Source organism: Salvelinus fontinalis, chromosome 17 (assembly GCF_029448725.1).
Source record: "Salvelinus fontinalis isolate EN_2023a chromosome 17, ASM2944872v1, whole genome shotgun sequence".
NCBI lineage: Eukaryota > Metazoa > Chordata > Actinopteri > Salmoniformes > Salmonidae > Salvelinus > Salvelinus fontinalis.
This window is the reverse complement of record NC_074681.1, coordinates 35,364,719-35,386,390: the sequence shown is the minus strand read 5'-3', so window position 1 is coordinate 35,386,390 and position 21,672 is coordinate 35,364,719. Positions and strand designations below refer to the sequence as shown.

Below are 21,672 nucleotides of genomic sequence, written 5' to 3'. Positions count from 1 at the left end.
TATGGCGGTGTGAGATAAACCAGGCTGAAAGGAGAGCTAGCACAGGGATTGGGTGTCCAACTCAACACGTGACGCGTGTTTATGTGTGGGCATGTGCGGGTTAGGGCCCTACTCCGCCTCAAGCCTGTGAAAGCAGCGTTACAGAGTCCAGACATTAAAACGGAATTCAACAATATTACATGTATTGCTCTCAGTAGGAAATAAACTGAATCTATTGGACTTATTAGAAAGCATTAATTTACCCAAGTGAATCACAAGACAAAATGCGTCAGTGATTCGTATTTTCATGCAACTTTCTGAAAAGTTAGCAATGATGCTAATGATAACCTTCTGATAGAGATGGAAAAGGCTTTCCCAAAAACCTCACTTAAACGTTAACGCCAAAGTAGCCTATGCCTACCTGGCAGGATGCTAACATGATTATTTGCGTCAATCCAGTGGCCATTTGTCTTGCAAACTCTGCAATCACATGAGCGTTACAGCAACACCGCTTAACCAAACAATGGCTCTTCCTGGTGTGCACTTGCATTACATTTCCCAGACCTCTAAAATAGTCTCCTGATGTGGTTTAAACATTGTTGTGGAATTAAAAACATTAACCTTGAATGTTCTATTTTTTTTATATAAAAAAAATGTTTGGGGGTTTCCAAAAAAGTGGAAAACGGACACCTGGAAAAAAATAAACCAGAACTATATCAGGCTAAAATTGGGTCCTAGTGTAAGCTTGAGTATGTGAAGAGGATAGTGTAGGCGTGTGTGTGTCACAGTACTTATTATGTAGCTTGGGTGCACGAGTGGGGAGGAGGAATGTGTCCCCGAAACTTCAACACTTCACTTCCCCCACTAGAGAATCCCCTCCTCTCTTCATTCCCCTCACTCTGCCCCACCCCCAACTTTCCTCTTTCTTTCAAGCCTCTCCACATGGTTGCTAGCATCAGCCCCACGCACTACTACCACTGACCTTTCTAGTCAATGAGCAGAGGGGAAGCAATTTCCTGCTAAACAGCAACTCTTCAAAAAGGCTACATTAGCATACTGGTAAGCCTTCGCAAAACACAATTCAGACACTGAATTTCACCTTCACAAACTCAAAAAGGAAAGACATCACAAAGGAAAGGAAGAGAATGATGCTCGCAAGTTGCAACACAACAAACTTGCTTTAGCAACAACCTCAGACAAAGGGAATTCAAATAAAAACTTGCTGGGCGACTCACGAGATGAAGAAAGAACAAAATGTAACAGATCTCTAAAGACAAACCACAACACAGCGGGGAGTGTTGACACAGAGAGAGAGAGAGAGAAAGAGCGAGAGAGTGACGAAACATGATTGAGTAGGAAGCGTGCGTAATGTCACATCCGTAGTTAGCCACCAATGTGGCGGAGAGTGGAGTGGCGTGACATGCCTGGAGCTGTCAGACTTCCTGTTTATTGTGGTGAATAGACTCACACTCCACGGCCGCCATGTAGGCCTATGCAGTAACAAAGATATAGTAACAGATATTAGGGCTGTGACAGTCATGGAATTTTGGATAACGATAATTGAGCAGACAAAATTACAGCGGTCACCATAACAGTCAGAATAGCAAAACAAATGTATATTATTATTATGCATCGTTTCTCGTCTCCTGACTGCAAGTGCTGCCATAGAAGTAGAATGAATCAAACGGGAGTCCCATTTCAAGTCAATGATGGCATATTGCGAGTATACCATAGGAGCAAAGCAGGAAGTAACATTTTCTAAAACGTGCTGTGATATACTAATTCAACTCAACTGACGTTACAAAAAACACATTACAGTGAATGAGCTATATCAGTTAACATAACCTGAATGACAAGTCTATATTACCATAGTCATTACTTCACAATACCAGGCAGCCATTGCGAGCGTCCTAAGGATGTGACAAAAGAACAGTTTCTTTAAACCGCCATTTTGTTATTGGTTCTCTGTTTAAACGATAAAAATGCACAAAATCACATGTGAAATCACAATTCAGCTGCCAGCAACTGTTAGGTTGTCACAGTGCGTCCCTTTCAGATGGTCAAGCATTGCACCAGTACTACCATTGCTGTACCTCAATTCCACCTCGCAAAGTTTGCATTTCCTTCTCATAGTAATGCCATAAAGGACTTCGCTGCTGTTGCTTGTCTTTCTCTGCCATTTTTCCAACTGGTGGAGAGACGACTCCAAAATAACTGATTACTCGACTCACAAAAAAAAGGACAAGCCATCCAGGAATTTTTGTTGAGGTGACCATGTTTTCAATTGGTTTCTATGGAAATCTAGATTCGAGGCATCTGGTTGCAGTTCCTAGGGCTTCCACTAGATGACAAGTCATTAGAAATTGGTTGATGTTTTTCTTTTGACTAATTAAGAAGTATGGCTATTCAGAACGAGGGTCGAGTCTAGTGTACTGTTGTGTTTGAGGCGCGCGACCTAGCGCTCGCTCCACTTTCATTTTTATCCGCTATTGAAGACGGTTTATTCCGTCTTCAATAGCGGAATAAAGCCTTTTTGAAATCTGACACGGTGGCTGGATTAACAAGAAGTGAAGCTTTAATTTGGTGTATTGCACTTGTGATTGTATGAAAGTTAAATATTTGTAATTTAAAAAAGAATTTCGCACTCTGCAATTTCACTGGATGTTGTCAAAACGTTCCGCTAGCGGAACACCCAGCCGTAACAGGCTAACAACGATCAAGAGATGCTGTATCTTGCAATGGTTCACAACATCAGTAAAGCAGGGCCTATCATCAATGACTTGGCTACGATATTCTACACACAACAGACTGAACACACACCCGCATCATTAGCCAAAAAGGAGGGGGCAAGCAGGAAGAAACGTGCACATAGGTCTGGGTAATCCATGTCTCGCAAGGTCTTGTACGCCTCGCAGATTCACCAAAGTAGCCTAAAGTTAGGATTTTTTAAATGTAAATCATACCAGAGAGGAATAGGGTATCTAGTTAGGCTACAACACAGAAAATAATCTGTTTTGTGATAACTGCCCTGTGATCTAAGCTGATATATATTTACGGTCTTCATCCATAACCGTCGGTTATAAAGTACTTTTCTATCAGCTAAACTACAACATAGACTAGTAGTCTTACATCATTTGAATTATAGGCTACCCATAGTTTTTTCTTAAATCTACGCAAGTGATTGAACATTGCTTCTAAACCGTCATATAGGCCTACAGTAGACTACGACATATTACACTACCATTACACCACTTACTCTTCATCTACAGAGTCAACCACAATTATACACCCACCATCAAGCTCTTTAACTTGCCCTGTGTTGTTTATTTCAGCCACACAGTAGAAGTACAGCGAAAATGAAGCAGTAGGTAAATGGCCATAGCAATCAACAACTACACTCACAACGTCACTTGGGCCCGCGAGGGAAACACTCAAGAAGAACGAGAGAAAGAGGACGTTCTTCAAAATAAAATGATTGGGAAACTATTCCGTGCTTTGGCCTACATTTCACCAGATTGAGCCTTGTTAGAATTTAAACGTGCCAGAATGAGAGCTGAGGGCTCCAGTGTGGCGGGCCTGTGGGCCGGGCCCTGTGTTGCCGTGACAGCACTAGCCACTTTTATCACCTCACAGCTACTGCTAAGAGCAGGAACAGGAGTTGCCCTGCTTCCTCTCTTCCTGGCCCATAAATCACCTCTCCTCCCATTAAGCAGCTCAGCTCCTCCAGCACAGTGAGAGCTCCCACAGCCTTCCTATGACATTGCACCGTGGGGGAGGAGATGTGACGGTGTATGTGCGTGGGGAGGAGTGTGTGTATCCATGTGCGTGTGTGCAGGGTGGTGAGAAGGGGTGTGTGTGTGTGTGTGTGTGTGTGTGTGTGTGTGTGTGTGTGTGTGTGTGTGTGTGTGTGTGTGTGTGTGTGTGTGTGTGTGTGTAGGGAAGTAGGATAGTGTGTGGGGGGGCAATGCCAAAGGCTGCAAATTTGAATCCCTGTGATCAGATTTGGCGTCTAAGCCAGAGGGCTGACCGTTCACCTAATTCCCTCTAGAGTGACAGATGTGGCTCAGTGCCAGGGCCTTCTCTACGTCTCTCCCTTCCTCTCGCTCTCTCTGGTAGGAGGGCTACGCCCGGGTGTGTGTGTGTGTGTGTGGGTGTGTGAGAGGGAGGGGCATAGGTGTGTTAGTGAGAGGGAGTGGAGTGGGAGAGAGAACAAGCTATAGGAAGAGTAGAAGACAGAGCAAGCGAGAGGTGGAGTGGGAGAGAGTTCAATCCGCAGGCTGGGTGCCGACCAATGCGTGTTTGGTGACGTGCGAGTGTGCGGTTAGGCATGCCCTGATGCAGGAGAGACAACGAGTTACCTGCCCGTACAAACACAGAGCCAGACCACCACAGCCATCCTTCAATATCAGACCTGCACATTCCCACCACCACTTGCTCTTTCTTGGGGTTAGACTACGTGTTGTCGACTCATCACTAGAGATGTGATTTTTTAAAATAAAATCTTAACGTTTAAACACCTTTTTTTGCGGTTCTGTTAAAACGATAAGAAAAATGCATAGAATTCCACGTGAATTCACAATGCAGCTGCACTAATGCCAGCGACAGTTTGGGCCTCACAGGGTGTCCCTTTCAGATGGTTAACATGCAGACTAGACCGGGCACGCGCCTGCATGTTGATTTTGTCCATCCATACCAGACGCGATGAGCACACATTGGTTGAAATATCAAAACAAACTATTAAATTTGGGGATAGGTAAAGAAGAAAAAAATCAATTTTCATAGACATTAAACTAGCTAACTTTTGCTAGCTTATTTGTCCTGGGATATAAACTTTTTGTTGTTTTACCTGAACTGCAAAAGGTTCGTTTTTCTGAATCTTTGTAGAATGTTTACCCATTGAGTCAAAATCAGGTGTACTCTAATCCAACAATTAATACACAGATAGAAGGGGAAACCTAGTTAGTTACTAGTAATCTTTCCTCAATAGAAAAATAGTAAAAATAAGAGCCCTGGAATGAGTAGGCGTCCAAACTTTTGATTGGTACTCTGTCATTTTTGGTTTGGACATTTACAGCAAATCTGAAAGAGACATTGTGCAAATGAACAAAGTTAAGACGCATGCTTGTCTGAAGGCAGAACAGTACAGGCTTTGGAGCAGCATGTGTACATGCTGTGTCTGTGTGGAGTCGAGTCAGTAGGGCAACGGTCCGCATGCACTGCGCAGAGAAGATGGGGAAGGAGCAGACGGGTCAAGAACTGAGAGGAGAAAAAATGCAAGGAAATCAAAAGATCGCAGTGGCAGCTGTACAGAAAACTCATCCAAAAGGGCTATGACTTTTCAAACAAATCTAACATAATGGTGCATTTGTTTCACTAACTTCACTTTCTTATACAGCATGTTGTTATCGTTCTCATCTGAACTTTATTTACCAAGGCCAGTCCGCTTTTTTAGCCAGTCCGCTTTTCTCCAGTATAATGCAAGATTAACTTCAAGCAAAACATAAGGAAATGTAGCTGGTTACATTCTTTCTATGATAAACATTACAAATGATATCCATGCACCGTTTTGCAAAAATACCTTACTTTTTCACTTGTGTGGCTGCCAGACAAATAGCGTTGCACTTCTGTTGTCACCTGATGAAAATGAATCCATTTTCTGCACTAATGTATTTTCTGTGACGGGAAACTATAGTTGCATGTCCCTGATCACTACTGAAATTTAAAAATAAATAAATAAATAAACACTTGAATTTCAATACAAATGGCACACCCCTTCTCAATACACAACTGGAATTACATTTACATTTTAGTCATTTAGCAGACGCTCTTATCCAGAGCGACTTACAGTTGAGTGCATACATTTTATTACATACATTTTTATTACATTTTACATACTGAGACAAGGATATCCCTACCGGCCAAACCCTCCCTAACCCGGACGACGCTATGCCAATTGTGCGTCGCCCCACGGACCTCCCGGTTGCGGCCGGCTGCGACAGAGCCTGGGCGTGAACCCAGAGACTCTGGTGGCGCAGCTAGCACTGCGATGCAGTGCCCTAGACCACTGCGCCACCCGGGAATCACCTGCTCCCGCTTTGTCCTATTGTTCTAATTACAAACACGACTGGCTCAACTTTTCAGGGGAACTACAGTAAGCTTCCTAATGTAAAATAATGTGACCGGTGAAATGAATGCAATCTGCTTTATCTTCTAAAGTATTTCACAAGTTGACTGCTGGTTTTTACTTAACTTCTTATGGCTGCAAGTGGCAGCATTGAGTAACCTGGAAAGAGGTGGGCATTTCAAACGGCCTCCTACTCAATTCTTGCTCGTACAATATGCATATTATCATTACTATTGGATAGAAAACACTCTAGTTTCTTAAACCGTTTGAATTATTTCTCTAAGTGAACCAGAACTCTTTCTGCAGCCCATTTCCTATCCGGAAGTGAGATTTCCAAATGCGAGGTCTTTTTTCAAGAGCTTGTCTATAAAAGGGCATGTCACTTGGGACTATAGAAACACGTCATACGCCTTCCCCTGGGTGTCAAGCGGAAGTGAGAGCAGAAATGACTTGATTATCTCATTTTGGGATTGAATACATCCTCTTGGAGTGAGAGGTCCGCCATTATTATTTTTTCTCGAAGGCGCGAAGTTGGACCTGGAATTGCCTCCTGGAAAACCGTCGTTATAGGTGAATATGATCTCCGGCTTTGATTTTACTTGATACATGTCACAATATCATCCTAAAGTATGTTTTTTCAATATAGTTTAATTATATTATTGAAATTTATTCGGGACTTTAGACGTGATGCTTTGGAAGAATTTTTTCAAGAAGGAGAGGTTAGCGCCGCACGGCCAGTGTGCTTGCTAATTCAAGAGGGAAATAGTTCGTTCTGGATCCAAACAAAGACGGTTCTGGACAATGGACCCCTTTACAACATTCTGATGGAAGATCAACAAAGATAAGGACCCAATTTGGGATGCTATTTCATATATCTGTCGAGCTGTGCTATCGCTACCGATTACTTGGAATCAATGCTGTTGTGTGTTAGCCATTGCAGTAAGCTAATATAACAATATGGTGTGTTTTCGCTGTAAAACACTTTAAAAAAATCGGAAATATTGTCTGTATTCACAAGATCTTTGTCTTTCATTTTGCTATACACCATATATTTTTCTGAAATGTTTTATGATGAGTAATTAGGTAGTTGACGTTGGTGTCTGTATTTACTCTGGCTACTCCTGCGCTATTTCTGACTGTAGCTATGACGGTAGCATCAATGTAAAACTGATTTATAGCTCAAATATGCACATTTTTCGAACAAAATATAGATTTATTGTGTAACATGTTATAGGACTGTCATCTGAGGAAGTTGTTTCTAGGTTTGTTTGGTTGGATCTTGGTTAGTTAGGTTGGCTTTGTGCATGCTACCTGTGCTGTGAAAAATGTCTGTCCTCTTTTGTATTTGGTGGTGAACTAACATAAATATACGTGGTGTTTTTGCTGTAAAACATTTAAAAAATCGTACACGTTGGCTGGATTAACAAGATGTGTATCTTTCAAATGCTGTATTGGACTTGTTAATGTGTGAAAGTTAAATATTTAAAAAAAAAAAAAAAGATTTTGAATTTCGCGCCCTGCAATTGAGCTGGATGTTGTCATAAGTGTACCGGTGTCGGGCCAGCCAGCCTAACAGGTTAAGTAGCTACAAATACTTTTTTTTAAACTAGTTAACCTGTTTGGGATAGGGGGCAGCATTTTCACTTTTGCATGAAATGCGCGCCCAGAGTAAACTGCCTGCTACTCTGTCCCAGATGCTAATATATGCATATTATTAGTAGTATTGGATAAAAAAACACTGAGGTTTCTAAAAATGTTTTAATGATGTCTGTGAGTATAACAGAACTCATATGGCAGGCGAAAACCCAAGAAAAATCCAACCAGGAAGTGGGAAATCTGAGGTTTGTAGTTTTTCAAAGCTTGGCCTACCGAATACAGTGTCTATGGGTTAAGTTGCACTTCCTAAGGCTTCCACTAGGTGTAAACCGTCTTTAGAAACGTGTTTCAGGCTTCTGCTATAAAGGAGGGGGGAATGGGAGCTAAATGAGTCTGGTTCTGGCAGAGTCTCTCAGGCTCTGACGCGCGCTCCCGACAGAGTTAGCTCTCGTTCCAGTGCTTTGCTACAGACAATGGAATTCTCCGGTTGGAACATTATTGATGATTTATGTTAAAAACATCCTGAAGATTGATTCCATACATCGTTTGATATGTTTCTACGACCTGTAACGGAACTGAGTTTTTGTTTGGACGTAGTGCTCATGAAGATGGATTACTGGGCTGAATACGCTAACAACTAGTGGCTATTTGTACATAAATGGACTTTATGACACAAATCAGTCATTTATTGTCGAACTGGGATTCCTGGGAGTGCATTCTGATGAAGATCAAAGGTAAGTGAATATTTATCATGTTATTTCTAACTTCTGTTGACTCCAACATGGCAGATATTTCTTTGGCTGGATTGGGCTCTGGGCACCGTACTCAGATTCTGCTTTTTCCGTAAAGTTTTTTTGAAATCTGACACAGCGGTTGCATTAAGGAGAAGTCCATCTTTAATTCTGTGAATAACACTTGTATCTTTCATCAATGTTTATTATGAGTATTTCTGGGGCTATCTGCAAAATCACCGGATGTTTTGGAATCAAGACATTACTGCACGTAACGCGCCAATGTAAAATGAGATTTTTGGATATAAATATGCACATTATCGAACAAAACATATATGTATTGTGTAACATGATGTCCTATGAGAGTCATCTGATGAAGATCAAAGGTTAGTGATTCATTTTATCTATATTTCTGCTTTTTGTGACTCCTATCTTTGTCTGGGAAAATGGCTGTGTTTTTTTTTGACTTGGCTCTGAACTAACATAATCATATGTTGTGCTTTCGCTTAAAGCCTTTTTGAAATCGAACATGGGTAGATTAACAAGATGTTTATCTTTCATTTGCTGTATTGGACTTGTTAATGTGTTTCATCGCAATGCTGTCGAGGGGTTCCGCTAGCGGAACGCCTGCGCTAGAAAGGTTAACGGTATTGAAAAATCAACCTGTGGCTATTTCCAAATACCCCCGTATACGGTATACTACCCAAGCCTTCAACAAAACACTTGCATCTTTCACAGCGAGCTAGTGAGGAACGAAAGGGATGGGCACAGTATAGGCGGTTGGCCAAAGACAGAGCCGTGCACTAGGCTTATCTATTGGCAATCAAAAGCATTCTCTCGCAAAGGAATGATGTATCTTGCAATTTTTGGGGCTTGCAAGGTCTCGCAAATTCAGTAATCATCAATGAATAGGCTAAGACAGATGAGCAAGATTCAACACTTTGCTCTGAAAGTACATGCGCAAGTGCAGAAGCGTGGTAGCCAGGGCACCAAAACAGTGGAGAATTTTTGCCTCGAGCTTCACTCTTAGGGTCTTTACAGTTAAACCTTTTGCAAAAATAGCCTCGGCTACACATACGTTAATGCAAACTTGTCACATTTCGACCACGCACACATGCCCGACAGTTGCTAGCCTCTAAGCAGGGCCGTGTAAACAGAATGTTCTCGTTTAACCACACACAGAAAAGTGTATGAAAAAGATAGAATTGAGTACCTTGAAATAGTAACATCCTGTTACATACTTTTAAATCTCAAGTCAAGGTTTTTGCTTGACTGCACTGAGCCACCAATTTTCTTTTACCTCATAATGACTTCGTTGATATAGAAAAAAACAGGCTTAGTTTGATCTAAGGTAACTAATGCGGTAGCTAGTGTAAGCCTTAGAGCGCTTATCTAGCTATGATTCAACTAAAGATTAGAATTCGGCTTTGGCCAGCACATTTGATGCAGAAATTACATTTCGTTGAGCTAGCATGCTAACGTTAAATAGCTGTGTAGCCTATATAATAAGGACACTGATAATGTTACTGTACTTACTTTGCACCTACTTCCTATGGCTGAGTCAATATTTAAATTACACTATTTTCCCAGGCCTTTATATCCTATCGTCTAGTTAGGCTATAACAGAAAATGGTTTGTGATAACTGCACATTGATTAATTTTCTGGGAAAATAATAACATTTATTTTTGACTAAGGATTTTCCCTTGTGGTTAAGATCCCAATTTTGTTTAAATGCTCACACCCATACTCAGGACTAATTTTATTTTTTACACTAGAACATCCAAACCATAACTGCTAGTCGACAGCTCTGTGTCAGTAACTACCATTGCACGCGAAACTCGAGTTACAAAATGGACTGTAGCAAGCTGAATAGCAACAGAATAGAGGGACTAGTTATTTCCCCCCTACTCTCTTGATGGTTGAAAATGACACTTTTTTCCAGGAAATCCCCAAAACGTAAACAGGAGGCATTTCCTGTGGGCCACATACTAGGCCTGGTTGGGAGGCCATGTCACATACAACAACAATACCATTTTTACTTTATCACCAACAGTCAATGGATCATAATAATTGCCTTTCATTAGAAATACTATCAGAACATAGCCTGGCACATGGATGGTAGGCAGACGTGTGGGGGAGGGAAGTTGTAAAGTTGATTGTGTCAGATTGCGTGACCATGGGTCTTTCATAAGAGGTACTCTGCTGTTCTGGTTTGAAGGCTGGCTCTCCCAACTGCTCTGCTGCTATTGACAAGAGCACCAGAGTGAAACACACAGACAAGCTTATAGGGGGAGGACTTAAATTCAAATCAGAAAAAACAGACACAAGTATCAATCTGCACCGTATCATGGTTGGAAACTTCTGGAATTATTGTTTGTTTCATATGCAAAAGGTTTAATTCAAGTCAGAACAGATTAGTGAAGACAGAAGTTTCCAAACCGATCTTGTCCACACCTTTCAACCACGCCAAAATAAACTAATCGGAGCACTCCCAAGAAATTCTCTTTCGACCCGGGAGCAAATTTCTGCCACTTAATTTTACAAGACTACAGAAGCAGCAAGCCTACATCACAAACATCCTAAGTTATTAACGGCTTATGTTCTTTATCTTTAATGATAACACAAATTAGGTCAAATGTGAGAGTAGTAAGCAAGCTTAAGAGAATAGTTTCACTTCAGGGTGTCTGAACTAGTTGTTAGAGGGGCTGTGTCCTCAAGGAATCATCATGCTACAAGAAAAACGCCTGGTCCGAGTTCGTTGGCTACTGCCTGAACCTCTGCTTGGCTAGACTTATGCTTATCAAATATGACACTAAGTCATTTTCACTTGACACGTTGAAAAGATAACCTGCAAAAACAATTTGAAGACAAGTGTAACCTCACGGATCAGTTAGAAGACAAATTACTTCTGAAGTGTCCAAACCAAACTGTATACATTTCAAGACGAATTGTCGTAATCAACCGTCTGCGCTTTTCTTTGTAGATTCAAAGCAGAGTGAAGTTCAATTGAATAAACACTGCCAGTCTAACTTCCAAAAGCTAACAACACTTACTCCAAATCCAAAAGTTATGGCCACAGGTCTTATTTTGGACATATGAAATTACTCATAATATGAATAAAAGGATCTACATAGCTCTTAATTTCTGGGTCCCACTAATCCAGGGCTATGTGATTCAGCAGTGGCCTTAAGAGCCTTGTGGACTGCCATCATATGGTAGAACCAGCTGTGGTGTCTCCCTCCCTGAACCCTAGCCCCAGAGTACAGGCAGTGCATCAGGTCCCAGCAAGGGGCTAGCTCTCCAGAGGCACACCACCAGCATTCCTTTTATCTGCCCTACCCCCTCCCAGGGTCCCCTCCATACCTAACCCACTGAAAACTCCCTCCCTCCACCTACCCCACAAGAGGCATGCGCCTGAGCATAATTTATACCTCTGCTCCACTGGGGGGGGGGGGGGTGAGCATGCTGATGTGCATGTGCAGACGGGGAAGAGGGTATGGATGTGTGTTGTGAGTAGCTAACTGCACAAAGACAGTGTTTGAATGTGACTGATGTGAGCAGTGGGGCGATTGAGTAGGGAGGCAGGGGGGGGCCTGAGGGGCGAGCAATATGCTTGGGCTGGGATTTGAGTGAGGGGGCAGGGGGGGCTATAGGAATCTGGTTGTTTTACGCACGGCTGCCTTGTTAATGGACTTTTTTCTTTACAGCAGGGAGGGGGAAAACAGGAAGGAGTTTTGTTTATGCAATCTGCTCTCTGCTTTAAACACGTGGGCTTAATATCCCCCCCCAAAAAAAAATCACTGTCCAAATCAGAGGCCTTTTGTGGTCAAACGTGGGGCAAAGGAGGAGTAAGAGCGGTTGTATGTGTGTACATGTGAAAGGTAGAAACAGTCGCATGGGGAATAGAAGAGGTTGTCAGTGATATATTCAGCAGAACTTTGACCTTGACTCCAAGGAAACAGCACCACAACGCCTTCCTCTGTGGCACTATTCTGACTGGCTGCCCAACAGCCGAGGTACCTGCTGCAGGGTCAGCCGGGGTAAAAGCCCCTTTGTCAGCCCGTTGCAGGCCTGGGGCAAGAGGGGGAGAAAGAGGAGTTTTAACTTCCTGTCAAGGATGTCTGGCCCAGGAGAAGAAAAACATAGAAAGATGGGGAAGAAGGAGAAAAGTAGGGTTGGGCGGAATGCAGGTTCAAATACAGTCATACCATTTCTGTCCCTTACAAAAATGAATTTGTTGCAGCAATCTCCCGCTTCCAACTAAATAGTGTGCCACAAAAAGTTGCCAGAAGTTTGCAAATGTTTGCCACTAGTGGTGAATCTGTGGCAACAATATTTATTGCCACTAGAGGCAAACCGTTTACCAGAAGTCGTTTCTGGTGAACACATGGCTTCCAAGACCAATCAGGGGAATTTGGGAAATGGAAACCAAGCCATCTAGTTAGCTACCTACCAAAGTTGTCCAGTGAGTGTCTAACTTATTAACCTGTTTTGGCTGCAGGGGCAGTATTGAGTAGCCGGATAAAAGGTGGACATTTCATACGGCCTCGTACTCAATTCTTGCTCGTACAATATGCATATTATTATTACTATTGGATAGAAAACACTCTAGTTTCTAAAACCGTTTGAATTATATCTGTGAGTAAAGCAGAACTCCTTTTAAAGTAAACTTCCTGACAGGAAGTGGAAAATCTGAAATCGATGCTCTCTTCTAGGGCATGCCTATTAAAGTCCTTGATATTTATTCGTTTAGATGCACTTCATACGTCTTCCACTAGATGTCGACAAGCAGTGAGAGAAGAAATTGAGTGTGTAACTTGATCTGGGCTCGAATAAATGCTCTTTGTATGACGTGTCACCAGTTTCCTGTTTTCTGGAGAGCGCGTCAAGGGACCTGGATTTGCCTTCTGTACAGCTGTCGTTATAGACGACTAATATCTCCGGCTTTGATTTAAATTTGATACATGTGACAATATCATCGTAAAGTATGTTTTTTCAATATAGTTGAATCAGATTATTGAAAATTTTTCGGGGGTTGTGCCGTGTTCCGTTCCCTGAGTTTGTTGACGATGGAGAGATTCGCGCCACTTGGCAAGTGTGCTTGCTAAATCGAGAGGGAAAAGGCTGTTCTAAATCCAAACAACGATTGTTCCAAACAAAGGACCCCTTGTACAACATTCTGATGAATGATCATCAAAAGTAGAACCCATTTTATGATGCTATTTCATATATCTGTCGTACATGTGAACTAGTCGTTTGCGGCCAGGTTTTGGGTACTCTCTCAACATAACGTAAACTGCATATCGTAATGAAGTTATTTTTAGAATTCTAACACGGCGATTGCATTAAGAACTAGTGTATCTATCATTTCCCATACAACATGTATTTTTTTGTTGTGTTTATGAATAGTTATTTGGTCAGAATATGTGTGTCAGAAAAATATCCGGACGTTGTGGGAAAAAGGTGCTAAGTTAGCACAATGTATAACCACTGATTTCAGCTCTAAATATGCACATTTTCGAACAAAACAAATGTATGTATAACCTGATGTTATAGGACTGTCATCTGATGACGCTTATCAAGGTTAGTCAAAAATGATATATCTTTTGCTGGTTTGTTACGATTGCTAACTTTTGCTACTGGGGAATGGCTTGTGTTTCTGGCTATTGTGGTAAGCTAATATAACGCTATATTGTGTTTGCTGTAAAACACTTAATAAATCGGAAATATTGGCTGGATTCACAAGATGCTTGTCTTTCATTTGCTGTACACTATGTATTTTTCAGAAATGTTTTATGATGAGTATTTAGGTATTTGACGTTGGTGTCTAATTATTCTGGCTGCTTTCGGTGCAATTTCTGATTGTAGCTGCAATGTAAACTATGATTTATACCTGAAATATGCATGAAAAATGTGAAAAATGTCTGTCCTTTTTTGTATTTGGTGGTGAGCTAACATAAATATATGTTCTGTTTTCGCTGTAAAACATTTTAAAAATCGGACATGTTGGCTGGATTCACAAGATGTGTACCTTTCATTTGCTGTATTGGACTTGTTAGTGTGAAAGCTAAATATTTCTAAAAAATATTTTGAATTTTGCGCCCTGCGCTTGAAGTGGCTGTTGTCATATTGTGGCCGGCCTCGGGCTTGCATCCAGAAGAAGTTAAATCTTCCTAATAAAAACTGTATAATTGTGTTTGCTAACTAGGCATCAATTAACTAACTAATGTTATAGAGTTAGTTTGGTTGATATCAGTTTCAATCTGTCAGTAATTTCCCAGAGAGACGACTGACCCGACCATGCTGAAAGGTATTCAGACAGTCAGCGGCTGGGTGGGAGGTGGTTGGCTAGACATACCCATGCGCAGGAGAAGGCTGGAAGGCCGGAGCCTCCAGCCAGGGTTACTGGTTCTAAGACACTCCCTCAGGGCAGATGATTTCTGTCAGTGTCTGTCCTGATGCACTTCTGACAGAATGAAGGCCTACACATTGTTCCCAACACCCTGATCAACAGTCAGGTATTTTCATAATGTAAAACGGTTAAGGTTGGGATCAGGGTTCGGGGTAAACTGACCCCAGATCTGTGGTTAAGGGTGTGAGGGACAGGAAGAGGATTACCCTGGGCCAGGATGGGGGGGGGGGGGGGGGGGGGGGGGTGCCTCACTTCCTCTTCCACTGCTAGTCTGTGTACACTGTAGAAGGCTGCATTCACTTCCCACTCCAGTGGTGGGACTCAATTGTCATGAACTGTGCATCCTTTTCTGCTGCTGCACTGATAGCACTGGACAGGTGAAAGCGATCCCTTGTTGGTCTTCTGCCGTATTGCTTTCACCCATCATTTCAAATTGATGAAGGAAGGACCTACTTAGACTAAGTCTATAAAAGGTCTGTAAATCTCCTCTAGGCTATATTGAGATTCATTATCTCTTAGATCTTAACCACTATACTGAATCTCGGCTGTGACTGTGCCGTTGTTTGAATGAGGGGATAGTATTGATGCCTGGCTACCCAAACGCCTTGCTCCGGCCAAACGCTATGCTACGCCACGCACTTTCGTTTTTTCTCCACAATGGGTCTGGATCTGAGTCCCTCAGACAATTTCAAGAACGCAAGCGCATTCTAACCATTCTGATTGGTCCCAGAGCCAGAACACAGGTGGGTAAAGCTGCGTTTGGAAAATGGGTCATTGGCTTTGATACTCTGGTTAGAGATGATCCAATCACTTATGACTTTGTTTTGTACAACACCCCTAATTTTAACATCGCCACACAGATGACAAGGATGGCAGTCTCTGAAGTATGCTGTGAACAGAGCAGCCGAATAATTCCGGTTGATTAGTCAGGCAAATGGCAATTCAATGAATGAATGGATAGACAGAGCGGGAAAAGCCTCTTCTTCAGCCATAATAACTAGTTGGAGCGACTGCTGTATGAAAATGAGCCATCTAGAAATACATAGTCGACAAAGCTTCCTCGCATGAGCCATACAATGATGATTAGAGTGAATAACAATGCATCTTATCAGCTGTGGCCAATCTATAATATGTTCTGTTTAGAAGAAAGGAACTGTGACACACAAACAAGGCTTAGGGGCTGGCTAGTCTACACTTCAGATAGAAGCAGCATCTCAAATATTCCTGTCAAGAAGAGTGGTTCATAAGGCCAGGACTACAGGAGGTAGAAAGGTGGTGTAAGAGAGGGATGAGGGAGGGACAGCGGGGGCTGCTTTTACAGGCACAACAGGCCACCACAACACTTCTGCAAACCCCGGACCTGGAGAGGAGTGGCAGAGAGGAGCAGAGCGGCGGGGCGCGAGGGACATGACAGAACTATGCTCAACTTCTTCCACTGAGAGGAGCAACAACTGCCACATAACTTAACAAAATGGCAGCCATAACAATAAGTGGTCAGATCAGATCCACACAGACAGTGCCCATTGTATTCATACAAGGGCTCAGTTGGGATTGAGAGTACCTCTGACACCGGGGATCAGATGAGAATGCCGAGACAGGATTAGGACTGCAGTTCCAGGTCAAGGTGTTAGCCAATAGGAGCAAGGCAGGAAAGAAAGATGGGCCTTCACAGCAGGTGTGTTTCTGACACACATTAAACTCAATAAATCTTGGTTTGAATCTGAATGAAACTACATTAGGTCTACATTTTGAGATTTGTGTGCCACTCAAACTGCTGTGGCAACAATCAGACTGATTTAGTGGATATGGAGAATGAAGTACCTTTCCTTTTACACGTCGGCTTATATATGAAATGATAACCATTTATTTCCCCACAAATCTGCCAAAATACCGTTATTGACTCCTTTCAAGTGAGAACTTTTCTAAGGATAGCGTGCCAGCTAACTGCCTCTTCAAACAGTGCCTCTGAGCAACTTAAATTGTCATAACAGTACTTTACCAATTAAGTCCCAGTAGTAGTTTGAATAATATATAATAACATATGGCAGGGATCATCAACTAGATTTAGCAGTGGGCCCTTTTTTTCTTGAGCGGATGGTCGGAACATAATTACAAATAATTTGCGGACAGCAAATTTACCGCAAGAAGCACAAACAGATATATTTGACGAAAACAATTTCACGTGTGCAAGATCACATGTGAATATATTATGCACCGGAAAACTTGGGAACAGATTTCGTAAATTAAATTCACTTGGAGCTGATGTTATGGTGTTGTTAGAGTCCAACAATGAAATTTAAAAACAAACGTGTTTTTTTGGGCTCAGAAAACTTTGGCCCACGGGCCACTAGTTGGGGAACCCCGATATATGCATTTAACATTCTCTCATACAAACTGAATTACAGTGCATACGTTTTACATATGGTGGTCCTGGGAATCGAACCTACTAAACTGGCGTTACCAGCACCATGCTCTACCAACTGAGCAACTGAAACCAGAAGTTAATGTAACAGTATTGCTTCCGTCCCTCTCCTTGCCCCCACCTGGGCTCGAACCAGTTACCTTCTGAACACAACTGCATCCCATTAAGCATTGTTACCCACCCCTCCACAATTGCCACAGCCCTAGATTAAAAACACAACTAGTGCGCACCGCTAATTAGCTAGCCTTTTCACACCGGTTACATAAAGACGCTTTGGACGGGCCACAGCTTCCCAGCATGCATTGCTCTACTCATCAATTTGGGGTGATGGAAACAATGCAAATTTTTACAGCAGAAAAAAATATGTCACTGTACACAAGGCCCCGGAGTGTTCATTGTCAATGGGGCAACTGTCTTAAATGGTCAAAATGGCTACATCGAATTTGTCTTTCTCTCAACTATCTCCCACCTTGCATTTTAAGTTTAGTTAGGAAACTACACCTTTAGGGATCCACGGTGTATGCTGGTTAGGGTCCTGTAGTTACATATGCGGCTAAGATCTGTGACTGGGCTTTGCATCTTAAAATAACAAAAACATGATTGAGATTTAAGAGCATTGTTTATACACATGCATGACACTTCTAGGCTTCAAATCTGATCTTGAATACTTCTTGTCAAACCACAGGTTCCAGACAAAAGATAGAGATGAACCTGCATAATATCACTCAAATGTTCTCATGTGAAATGTTTTCGGTATACATTTAAAATAAATGTTTAGAGCTAATAAACTGCTTTATGACAAAGTTTTTGCAAATACAGTTGACCAGTAGTGGGGTATAAAGAAAACTTTACTCCATAGCACTGGTGCCATAGCCAAAAACTTTTGTTCAACAGAACCCCACCGCACTATATAGAACCCCACCCCTTCATAAAGTCAACGCAGCTATATAAGTCAGTCGGAAAGCAGTACCTCAACAACCACAAGAAAATGCAGACTATGGTAGAAGCCACAATACTGGATAACATCTGTCCCGCCCGCCATACCCGGGGCCTCTTATCTGTTGGCGGACATACATTAGAAGCTGCCATCTTAGGTTAGAGACTCCGCAAAAGGTGGGGGTAGTACTTCGGTGATCTTTCAAGGGATTCTCGATTATCAATTAACGTAGCTTGTTCGTTCAACAAAACAACGTTATTTGCTACGCGAATAGTTTTCGTTAAATATCTATTCCTCCTTGTTCTATTATAAAGGGTTGAAAGTAGTCACTGGCAACACGCATTATACGAACTATTGTTGACTGATTACAACATAATGGAGCAACACGGTCTGGACATTTTTGGAAAAGAATGTCAGCTTGTATTTAGAAATTCAGCCACCCACAATACAGCAGCAGGTGTTTTAAAATCGAAAAACGCTGGATGAACAGAGGGTAACAAGTTAAGAAAGTTCCCCATAATACTGTAGCTACACATCTCTTGATAAACAAGCCCTCTTATCAAACTTTAAAACGCGGAAACGCATGCAACAAACTGCAACCGGTTTGCTTGCTGTTGAACAAAGTGGCATTCGCCATCAAAGTAGCCCATTAGCACATTATTAGCCTTTGGGCTAGCAGCAAGACAATGAGGGCTTTGATACAGTGGTCAAATGTCGGCTACAAGCGCAACTTCACTATAAGCAATGGGCCACCAACTAGCTAGCAGCAGGCTAATTAGGCTACATTATTAAGCACGTTTTGGACGGAAACGCAACGCTAACCTCGGGTTATTCCCTTCAAAATACGAAATTCTCTCGAACCATCGAAGCTGAAACTCAGTGTTTTGATTAAAACCCATGTACTTTAACAATTATATGGATATATCAGGGCGAAAAGATAGAAGGCTAACTAAACAGGGATGACCGTCTGGCCTCAAGCAACCCCCTGTCCATCGTCCTATAAAACACTACGGACAGGCTACTTTTCACCCCGTCGTTATCAAGTTAAATCACATGTGAATAGACTCAATTTATGAAATACAAGTTGAACTTTAGTCACAAAATCCGATTGTGTGGTTTGCAATAAGAAATTGCATATTTGTCACAGTGCATCCAGGGGATCCCTCGCGCTAGCAATCTATACTAAGGTTACTCACTCATTCATCTCGGCCACTGACTCACCTCTACGTTCGAGCCACCTCGTGTCTCACTAGCTAGCTCAACACACAATTAGCTAACCCAAGCTAACGAACACTCACTCTTGCCTATTGTATTACAAAGAAAAAAGTCACAATTCAACATTTCTAAAGTCAAGTTGTTTACATTTGCCTGTGCTTACTGAGAGAGCTCACCGTGTTGGCTAATATTCTTCACTTGATGAAAAAACTCAGGACTCACTCCGCTCAGTGCAGCGGGTTACGAGCTAAACTTGCTAACTGTAGTTAGCATTTTAACATGGTAATTTACGGACGTTCAATGACTTGTAAATGAGAGAGGGGGAACACAATTCCCTTTTCAGAATAAGTTTTCCACGAAGTTGTTTACTAAATAGACGTCCCAGCTACCATACCAACTTCCATGGTAGATTAAAAGTCGATTGTAAGTGAGATCTAGTTTTCAAATATTACTATAAATTGGTTATTTACAGGTAAGAGTAACACACAACTAGCTCATTTACCATGTGAACGAACTGAACTGAGGGAGTACGGAATCCAACCATTTAAAAAAAGCATTGCTCGCTTACCCAACAAGCTTGGTCAGTTCAGGGTTTCGCAAATTAACTCCCGTAGTAGCTATCTCCAGTAAATTCCTTTCTGGTCCGTTTATAAATAAATTCAAGTTATTGTATAATGTTCGGCGTGTCGTTATCCCTTCCTCGCCGACTCTGCCTCTCTCCTTTGTGTTAATTTCACTCAAATCGAGTTTAATCCGATCGATCCCGGCGGTCGCGTTCTCGAGTCCTCTCCTCCAGACATTCGCTCACCTTCTACGGGTAGGGGGCGCGTTCATGGCTCCAATGGATAAACATGCGTGCGCGTGATGACCCTACTGGGCTGTGACGAATGTGCGCTTTATTATTCATTTATTGTAGACGCTATTAAATATATATCTTTTCATTTCTTATTTCGGCGTATGGTTGTAGGAGTTATTCATACATTTAGTGGTAATTTTGTAAATCAGTTTCCCTGTGTACAGATGCTAATAAAAGCGTGGCATAGCAGAGTTGCGTAACAGAGTAAGACAACCTGCGTCGTGGATCCAAGTTGCTTCTCAAATGATAAACCCTATCACTTTTAAGGGGATAATAAAATCTATATATAGAGAAATATATATATTTTTGTATATGTTTCAACCTGAAATGATGGACCTGTAAAAGCTCAACACGAGTTTAAGACAAGCGTTCTCAAATTAAATGGATCTGTACCACCTGCAATGAGTGGATGTTTTTTTATTTGTGTATGGTGCATCAGTTCGACCCCGAGAATTGAGTTTCCTAATTCCATGTCAACTACAGATTAATAATTATGATAATTAGAGATGGACACCATACACATTTACGATTCATATTTACATATTTGCTCTTCTACGGAGGGAGCATATTATTCTACTTGGTCCCTTGGGCACGTGCAAGGCCAACCCGAGGCCCTGTGGTTTTCAGAGTAGTTTCAGACCTTTTTTTACCACAGTAAAAAGCTAAACATATGCAACCAATTGCGATAGAAATATATCAAGATTAAGAAATACGCCTTTCACACAATCACACTTTTGTGAAGGTCTCTTCCTTGATGCATTGCACACTACCTTACATACGAATCATCAGGCAAGTAACCCGGATGTCCCTTGCGCGGCCATTCATTTGCTTATCATAACAATCTGCCCCACAAGACTTGTGTATTTGAAGGCGCACGCACTCCCTTTCTGTATGCCCAATGTCCTCTCAAATCCACTGTTTATTTGACTTATGCTTGTAAATATTCCAATGGATCAGTTATACATTTCGAAGTTTTTTGCACAGCATTTAATAAAGTTTGTCTTTAAAAATACATGTAGTTTGTGCTTGTGGGTATAATTTGCCTGTGAGAAGGCCATCTTGATTTCACATCTACTGTGAAGGTCACTACTCTAATTGCATTCACTAAAATCAAACTTTCATTTTTGAAATGGTTCATAAAATTAATGCAGGCATACCTTTTCAGACGGTTCACTAATCTGTTCAACACAAGCTTTTCACATTTCGTTCCTTTACTGCTTTGAAAAGTAGGTCATGAGACGTGTTCACCTTTAACATCAAACTGTCGCTGTGACCACCAACAAAAGCCCATTTCAAATTACATCCAAATGTTGGCCGATATAATGGGGATGAATAAAACAAATATCTCATGAACTGTCTCTATTGCTGACTGCAATCCATTCCCACCTGAAACGAATTT

General features: G+C 41.8%; 1 protein-coding gene across 2 annotated transcripts in view; it reads right to left on the bottom strand.

Annotated features, from left to right (window-relative positions):
* The window catches only part of chd7 (chromodomain helicase DNA binding protein 7), an 88,586-nt gene extending 68,337 nt beyond the window's left edge, over positions 1 to 20,249 (bottom strand). For both annotated transcript variants that reach the window (XM_055867213.1, XM_055867214.1), the window contains exon 1: positions 19,986 to 20,249. The gene's annotated coding sequence lies outside the window, so the exon portion shown is untranslated. The remainder of the gene's footprint in view (positions 1 to 19,985) is intronic.
* Positions 20,250 to 21,672: the final 1,423 nt, after the last annotated feature.